The sequence below is a fragment of the Hippocampus comes genome, unplaced genomic scaffold (assembly GCF_001891065.2).
Source record: "Hippocampus comes isolate QL1 unplaced genomic scaffold, H_comes_QL1_v1.1 scaffold7, whole genome shotgun sequence".
NCBI classification, from domain to species: Eukaryota; Metazoa; Chordata; class Actinopteri; order Syngnathiformes; family Syngnathidae; genus Hippocampus; species Hippocampus comes.
Genome location: NW_017842060.1, coordinates 15138 through 20951, shown reverse-complemented (window position 1 = coordinate 20951; position 5814 = coordinate 15138). Strand labels below are relative to the sequence as shown.

At 47.0% G+C, this 5814-nt stretch overlaps 1 protein-coding gene and 2 long non-coding RNA genes across 4 annotated transcripts in view; 1 reads left to right on the top strand and 2 right to left on the bottom strand.

The window, feature by feature from the left end:
* LOC109511273 (uncharacterized) overlaps positions 1–5814 on the top strand; it is a 30965-nt gene that overhangs the window by 13394 nt on the left and 11757 nt on the right. The gene's annotated exons all lie outside the window — the stretch shown is intronic.
* Positions 1694–4533, bottom strand: LOC109511314 (uncharacterized). The gene is made up of 2 exons (XR_002167289.1): positions 3896–4533; positions 1694–2081 (listed from the first exon to the last, which is right to left on the bottom strand). It is a non-coding gene; the product is annotated as an uncharacterized LOC109511314 (long non-coding RNA).
* LOC109511313 (uncharacterized) lies at positions 4812–5182 on the bottom strand. The gene is made up of 2 exons (XR_002167288.1): positions 5092–5182; positions 4812–4918 (listed from the first exon to the last, which is right to left on the bottom strand). It is a non-coding gene; the product is annotated as an uncharacterized LOC109511313 (long non-coding RNA).

Below are 5814 nucleotides of genomic sequence, written 5' to 3'. Positions count from 1 at the left end.
CGCGGTCGCTGGCTTCCCTGCAGTCGTCGCTGGCTTCCTCGCAATTGTCACTGGCTCCCTCACGGTCGGTCGTCGCTGGCTCCCTCGCGGTCGGTCAGTCTTGAAAAAGTTGTTGTCCGGGTCCAAGTTGTTCTCAGGGTCAAATGTCTTGTGGTCAGTAGGGTTGGAAGTCATCAAAGGGTTCGAAGGGTCATCAAAGGGTTCGAAGTCCATGTTTTTTGGTATGTGAATTTCCTGCTTCAGTAGGGTCAGTTTTTGTCGTCGGGTGGTGAACAGTTCTCAGTATGCCGCTTGATGGTGTTGAACTCGAGCCTGTTGTGTTGGAGTACTGGTGCGAGGGTGGACGATAAGTTTGTCATGTCTTAAGTAGGCAGTTTCCCCTCTGTCACGTGCAGCTTTTAATTTTGGGAGGAGCTCTTTTCTTTTTTGTCGTACGGTATCTGTAAAGTCTTCGTTGATGTAGATGTTGGAGCCTTTTAAGTATTTTGCTTTTTGTAGGATCCTTGTTCTGTCTTTGTATTTTTGAAATTTCACCACAACTGACCTTGGTCGAGGTCTTCCAGGTTCATGTCTTCCTGTGCGGTGAGCTCTCTCCACCTCAATTTGTCCCTGTAACAGCAGCTTTTCCTTGAGGATTTTTTGAACTTTTTCCTCTGTTTCAGTCCACGTTTCTCCCGGTGTTTGAGCTATCCAGCTATATATATCACAGAGAGCTGTGATGAAAAGCCAGATACCTGAGAGGTACATCCAGATGACCATATCTGAAGCACTCGAAACTGCCAAACAAAGGCTCCAAGCCTTGTCCAGTCGCCTAAAGAGGTACACGAAAGAGAATGAGGCCAGACGAATAAACAAGCTGTTCGCGACACAACCTGCGAAAGTGTACGCATTAACACAATTCCCATTCTCCTGCCCCCCATACGACGAAAACCCCCATGTTGCTTTATTCGAAATCATTTTCTCTGCTCCAGCCTCGCGAAGACATTCACTACAACGAAGTCTTTTCCAACAGCGACCTCTACTGCTTCGTTCGAAAAAAGGCAACAGCAGCCACCACACTGGTTTACATCGTGAGCGATGTTTCCTGGACTCAACATACTCATAGCTGCTCTGCCATTGCCTTACCGAGAATCATCCTGGCCTCCGATTGGCCAAGAGGGACGTCACTGTCTATGTGTGTAGATACTGAAGATCTGTAGCATCCGATTAGCTGCTCAGAGTAAATAGCTTATGGCTCGACGGACATTCAAATAAACGAACGTTTCCTCGAATGCTTTACTTGTTATCATCCTAAAAACAGCCACGGGACGCTTCGTAGTCCTTGTAATGTTATTGAAGAATGTCCACTCAGAGAGTTGTGCTTAACAGAGGTTCTTTACTAGTCGCTCGGGAACAGTGCAGGCCAGTTATGTCAGTAACGAAGACATGTTCTCTTCGCATGCACGAGGTCGGTTGCTATAGTAACCCGATAGCAGCTCTTTACGACATGTCGTACTGCTGTCGTAAAGTTCAATGCATATAGTCCTTATATGACATCTCCCCCTTTTTTTCTTTTCTTGGGGTTATCTTTTTTTTTCGTTCACATTTCAGACAAAAATGACTTTCCTTAGTGCAAAAATACCTTAACATACTGAATATACAAACAGCAACACAATCAGCCAGTGACTACTTTCTCGTTTTTGACATCTTTCACAACTTTTTTTTTCTTTTTTTTTTTTTCCACAACACATTTTGATCTGTTTGGGCAGCGTTCTTCGTACACCCTCACAGATTCAGTCTGTTCGCTGGTTTACTCAGCCTGCCGGACCGCGTGAATAGCTGTCCATCTTGCGTTTGTGGCAAGCTCGTTATGGGAGTAGCCAAGGTGTCTGGTGGCGTTTCAGCCCGTTGGACATTAGCTTCCGGATGAGGATGTTGAAACTGTGGGGGTGGAGTATCACCAGAAGAAGCAGGCACACACAGGAGGTGGCGACGGTTGCGTCTCAGAGTCGCCCCCTTGTGCGTCTCGATGACATAGGATCTTGGAGTCGCGCCGTCACCAGTAACGACAGCCGGTGTTCCCAAGCATCCTGATGATCCAACTTTGTGAGAACAGAATCGCCAGTTCTCAAAAGGGTTAAAGGTCTTGTACCATGACGTTGATTGAAGTAGAAGGCTTGCTTCTGTTTCTCCCTTGCATCCTTGCTTCTTACGGCAACTAGATCTGGCCATTGGGGTTGGAGATTCGACTCTAGCGTTGGGAGTGTTGTTTTAATCCTTCTCCCCATAAGCAGTTCTGATGGACTTACGCCTGTGGTTGCGCATGGGGTGGAACGGTAACACATAAGAGCAAGTAATGGGTCTTTCTGTTTTAGAATCCTCTTCGCAATTTGCACACTCCTTTCTGCATGTCCGTTGGCTTGTGGACAATGCGGGCTCGAAGTAATGTGATGAAAGTCGAAGTCACGGGAAAACTTACGGAACTCCTCACATGCAAATTGGGGTCCGTTGTCCGAAACAATCTGGTCCGGGCAGCCATAGCGAGCGAAGAGTGATTTGAGCTTCAATACGACCTGTGAAGCAGTTGTTGTTGACATATGGAGTATCTCGATGAACCTGGAGAAATAATCGGACACTACCAGGTAGGTTTGCTTGTTGTAATCACAAAGGTCGATTGCAAGTCTTTGCCAAGGTCTTTCAGGCATAGAAGTTGAGATGAGGGGCTCCTTACGCTGGGTGTGTTTCATCTCACAGCATGTTTGACAGGACTCCACTTTCAGTTTGATGTCAGTGGAGATTCCGGGCCACCACACGGATGCATTGGCCCGCTCCCTGCATTTGGTTAGGCCCTGATGTCCATCATGGATCCGATCCAAGATGTCACCTCTCAACGGGGCCGGAATTAATATGCGACATCCGTAGTGCACTGTAATGGGCTACGGGACAGCGCATCAGCCACGGTAAGAGTCTTGCCTGGTGCATATTCAGCTGTAGGCTTAAATCTCATAAGTCTCATTAAGAGTCTTTGGCAACGCATTGGAACGTTATCCAGATCCTTTTTATTTATCAACGGTACCAAAGGTTTATGGTCGGTGACCAATTTGAAGTTCTCCAGCCCAACCAGGTATTTCTCAAACCTTTCGCATGTCCAAACACTTGCCAGACATTCCTTTTCTATCTGGGCATATCTGCTTTCGGCATCTGACAAGCGACGAGAACAGTAAGCGACCGGTTTCCAGTCCCCGTCGTGTTGTTGTAGCAGTACACCTCCGATGCCATAACTGCTTGCATCCGCTGATACAGTAGTAGGTCGGTTCACATCATAGAACTTGAGTACGGGAGATGTAGACAGAATGACTTTGATATGCTCGAATGCCTTTTTCTGCGGGTGATCCCATGTCCATGTGGAATTGGACCTCAACAGTTCGTATAAGGGTTGACCCACTGTTGACAAATGAGGGATATACTTCCCCAAGTATGTGAACATGCCCAGGACACGTTTCAGATCCTGGACGTTCTGTGGTTCTGGGACCTCTTTGATGGCTTTTACTTTTTCAGGGTCAGGTTTTACTCCTGACTTGTCAATCAGTTGACCCAGGAAGTGGAGTTGGTTTTTCCTGAACACGCACTTGTCTCTGTTCAACTTCAAACCTGTCAACTTGATTCTCTCCAGTACCCTGCTTAGGTGCTCGTTGTGCTGTTCTGGTGTGTCGCCATAAACTAGTATGTCATCCATGTAAATTGCCACTCCATCAAGATCACTCAGGGCCTCCATCATTTTCCTCTGAAAGATTTCTGGAGCGCTGGTGATGCCGAAAGGCAGACGTTTAAACGCGTACCTTCCAAAAGGCGTAATGAATGTGGTTAACTCGCTGCTTTGTGGATGGAGGGGTATCTGCCAGAACCCTGAAGCCACGTCAAGTGACGTAAACGTGGTTGCGCCACACAGTTTTGCAGTGATTTCCTTGGCAGTCGGGAGGACAAATCTTTCTCTCTTCACCGCCTCATTTAGCTTTTTCAAATCCACACAGATGCGCACTTGGCCATTTTTTCTTGGGACAGGCACCATTGGTGCGCACCAGTCTGTTGGGTCAGTTACCTTTTCAATTATCTTGTTTTTCTCCATGCGCTGCAATTCCTCTTTTACCTTACCCAAAAGCGGCAGAGGGACTCAACGAGCTATGTGAACTGCATACGGTTCTGCTTTATCTTTGAGTTTTATTTTAACTGACTCTGTCTTAAGAGTTCCATGCTCGCCAAATGCATTGTGCACTTCCTCAATGCATTTCACTAGTCCCATTGCGCATGCTGTCTCTTTGCCTAGCAGGTTATTAGACGTCTGGCTGTGGACCACAAACACTGGAAATGAATAGTACTTTCCTTTGTACTTTGTATTTGCCTGGAATTTTCCAACACAGTTTAGCTGACCACCAGGGCTATTCATTGGGGGATATTGGACTGCACAAGTTTCTTTTCAGGGACTAACATGTCGAATGTCTCTTTCTCCATGATGTTTAAATCTGCTCCAGTATCAATTTTAAATTTAACTGGTGTTGCACCGATGACTATTTCTACAGTCCATTTATCACTCTCTTTGGTAGTGTCTGTGAGCCCCAAGGAAATATGGTGTCTGTGAAACAGTCTCCTCATCCGTCACTTCTTTGATGGACTTGCTGTGGCACATTCTTTCCCAGTGACCCACCTTTTTGCACTTGTTGCATGTAGACTTCATGGCTGGACATTTACTTTGTTCTCTATGCTTAATTTTACCACATCTTCCACATTTTTGCTCAGTATGCTCCCCACTCACTTGCTTTTTATTTTTCCACTGCTGCTTCCCTCTGAATGCAGTTTTCGGATGAGAGACCTCCTGCACCGCTGCGCACGCCTCCCCTTGCTCGTGCACTTGCCTCGTCACCTCCTCGGACTGGCGTACGGCCTGAACGGTCTGAGCTAGTGTGAGCTGTGACTCAAGCTGCAGTTTACGAGACATCTCTTTGTCGATTATTCCCACAACGATGCGATCCCTGATGTGCTCCTCTCTGTGTATCCCAAAGTCACAATGTTCCGACAGTTCGTACAAAGCTCGGATAAACATTTCGACTTTCTCACCGGGCCGCTGTACTCTCTGGTGGAAACACGGTCGCTCGTGGATAACATTCCTCTTCGGGTAGAAGTATTCGTCGTATTTTCCTAACACGACATCGAATTTCGTCTTGTACGCTTCATCCACAAAAGTGAAGGCCTTGAAAATATTCTCCGCCTCCGTGCCCATAGCGTAGATCAAAGAGCTTACTTGCACCTCGCCGTCCTCGTTGTTCAATTTCGTCGCCACACGAAAACGCTGAAACCGCTGCTTCCAATCAGCCCATTCCGTCGGGCGGTCGAACGGAAAGCTTCCCGGGGGGTTAAACTTTGCCATTATCCGAAGCTGGGGGTGTGTCGTCGACTTCTGACACCATGTAATGTTATTGAAGAATGTCCACTCAGAGAGTTGTGCTTAACAGAGGTTTTTTACTAGTCGCTCGGGAACAGTGCAGGCCAGTTGTGATGTAATGAAGACATGTTCTCTTCGCATGCACGAGGTCGGTTGCTACAGTAACCCGATAGCAGCTCTTTACGACATGTCGAACTGCTGTCGTAAAGTTCAATGCATATAGTCCTTATATGACAGTCCTCGATGGCCTTAGTTAGCTCTCGAAAGCTAAAAACCTTAACGCTAACTGGAGCGCTATGAGAGAGAGGCGCTCCAGTTAGTGTAAGGTTTTTAGCCTTCGAGAGCTAACTATGGCCATCGAGGACGACGAAGCGTCCCGTGGCTGGGTTAAAAGGTCA